Genomic DNA, 3098 nt, shown 5'->3' with positions numbered 1-3098 from the left:
GATGGAAGGCCCTAAAATGACCCCTTTAACTTTACTAAACTTATTTTTTTAAAATTGTAATGTAAATATAATGCTATAAATTTTACTAAATATAATACTCTTTCTTTTGAACTTCAGTGGTGGTCAATAAAAAATGCTACTTGGTGTGCTACATATATTTATTGTGAAAGGTTACATAAGACTTGCTTATTGTTTTGTATCAATTTTATGATAATAGTAGAGAACAACAAAAACACCTTCATTGAGAAGTTGGACAAGAATAACTACCCATCATCACACACACACACACACACACACACACACACACACACACACACACACACACACACACACACACACACACACACACACACACACACACACACACACACACACACACACACACACACACACACACACACACAGATCTGAATACTTTGAAGAAAGGGAAAAACTCTTTCAATGAGTATTTTTGAAGATGAGGAGCATTGTAAATACTTTGGCAATGATTGATGCAATGCCTGATGATAATGATCTATTATCATCTACTTTAGGTGGTCTTAAAATAATGAAAAGGCTTGGAATTTGTTTATTACTTCTATGTATGTACAAAAGCCATTTCTAGATTTTGATGAGTTGGTCTTTGTCATGATCATTAAAGAGATCAATATGTAAGCTGAATCATTTTTTTTAAATGTGAATATATCCAAGTATTCTACTCTAGTTGAAGGAGGGGATGTGGCAAGTCCTCTTCAAGAGGTCGTGGTATGGGACATACTGGTGATAACCAACAAAACAAGTTAAACCATTAGTTTGGTGATATGCAAGTCTCATAAGTCCGTTGCAACTTTAGAGACAAGGGGAAATCTAGAGAAAGAGGTGGATGGTAGAACAATAGATATTCTAGTAGATCTAATATCTTTTGTCATCATTGTGTCAAAATAGATCATATTATAGCCCATTGCTATACTAAGAAGGATGGTATCCATAGTGGTAAATTGCAAAACAACTGGGAAACTATGCATCATCTTCATGATAGAATTAAAACAAAAATGAGCATATATTTGTCATGTAGTATATGATGAATGTTATTATAAAAAAGGAGACGCACAATGATGTATAGTATGTTGATTTAGGTGCATCTAAGCATATAACCAATGATACTAAATGGCTTGGAGAGATGTAAGATTTACAAAATTCAAGTTATGTACATACATGTTGTTGAGATTCAGAGAGACAGAGACAGAGAGTGAGGAGCAAGCATGCTCTCATCTTCTTCATTCATTCATTCTATCATTACCACACACAAAGAGTAAGTGTATACAATAGTACTAAGGTCCGTAGGACCATTCACACTAGGTCTAAGACCACCGACTTATTTAATGTCCCACACTTGTTGATACAGCTGGACAAGACTAACGTCGGGGTCACACATACTACGAGCTTGATATTCTAGCACTCCCCCTCAAGCTCAAATCATTTGATGAACTCCAAGTAGCTGTCTAAAACTACTGAACTTATCTTTACCCAAAGACTTGGTAAAGATATCTGCAACTTGTTCATTAGTCTTTACATGCATAAGATCTACTCTCCTTGCAAGAACCATCTCTCTGATAAAATGGTAGTGTACCTCTATGTGTTTTGTCCTGGCATGGTAAACTGGATTCGTTTCCAGGAGTACACTACTGAGATTGTCACATAATAAGGTCACTGGAGCATCCACGTGAATATCCAAATCAGCCATAATCTTGAGCAGCCATGAAATCTCACATGTTGCCAATGCAGCACCCTTGTACTCTGCCTCAGTGCTAGACAATGCAACCGTTGGTTGCTTCTTGCTGCTCCAGCTGATTAATGTCCCACACGTGCTGATACAGCTGGACAAGACTAACGTCGGGGTCACATATACTATGAGCTTGATATTCTAGCACTCCCCCTCAAGCTCAAATCATTTGATGAACTCCAAGTAGCTGTCTAAAACTACTGAACTTATCTTTACCCAAAGACTTGGTAAAGATATCTGCAACTTGTTCATTAGTCTTTACATGCATAAGATCTACTCTCCTTGCAAGAACCATCTCTCTGATAAAATGGTAGTGTACCTCTATGTGTTTTGTCCTGGCATGGTAAACTGGATTCGTTGCCAGGAGTACACTACTGAGATTGTCACATAATAAGGTCACTGGAGCATCCACGTGAATATCCAAATCAGCCATAATCTTGAGCAGCCATGAAATCTCACATGTTGCCAATGCAGCACCCCTGTACTTTGCCTCAGTGCTAGACAATGCAACAGTTGGTTGCTTCTTGCTGCTCCAGCTGATTATGCCACTTCCAAAGCCAAAAGCATAACTACTCATAGATGTGCGATCATATGAGCATCTTGACCAATCCGCATCTGTGTATCCAATTAGTTTCAAGGGCTTATCTCTCATATAGAATAGACCATAATCTACAGTGGACTTAACATATCTCATAATCCGCCTAACAGCATCCAAATGTGGCTTCCTGGGCTTCTACATAGACTGACTTATGAGCCCAACTGCATAACTCAAATCCGGCCTAGTGATGGTCAAGTAGATCAGACTTCCAACCATCTGCCTATACATAGTCACATCCTGAATTTCAGCTCCAGTGCTAATGTCCAGCTTGACATTCTGATCAAGGGGTGTATCCAATGGTTTGCATTTAGCTGTGCCATACTTCTTCAGCATTTCCATGGCATAATGTTTCTGCATCAGCCATAAACCATTTTCATCCTTGATTACCTCAATACCCAAAAAGTATTTCAATTCACCTAGATCTTTCATGTCAAATTCAAATTTCAGCATCTTCATTACATGCTGTATTCCCAAGTCATCATCACCAGGGATTATCAAGTCATCAACATATATGACCAGTACTACTAAGCCACAGTCAGTATTCTTTGTAAATAAGCTGTGATCAGCCCTACCAACAGTAAATCCTAACCTTTGAAAGTAGTTTACTGATCCTAGCATGCCAAGCTCTTGGAGCCTGCTTCAGCCCATACAGTGTCTTTTTTAGCTTGCAAACATAATGCTGAAAATCAAGGTAAACATGCCCTTCTGGCTGAACCATGTAGACATCCTCTGCTAAGT

This window comes from Lygodium microphyllum, chromosome 1 (assembly GCF_053477565.2).
Source record: "Lygodium microphyllum isolate KBCC chromosome 1, Lygodium_microphyllum_v1.1.10, whole genome shotgun sequence".
Lineage (NCBI taxonomy): Eukaryota > Viridiplantae > Streptophyta > Polypodiopsida > Schizaeales > Lygodiaceae > Lygodium > Lygodium microphyllum.
Note: the sequence above shows the minus strand (reverse complement) of the source record.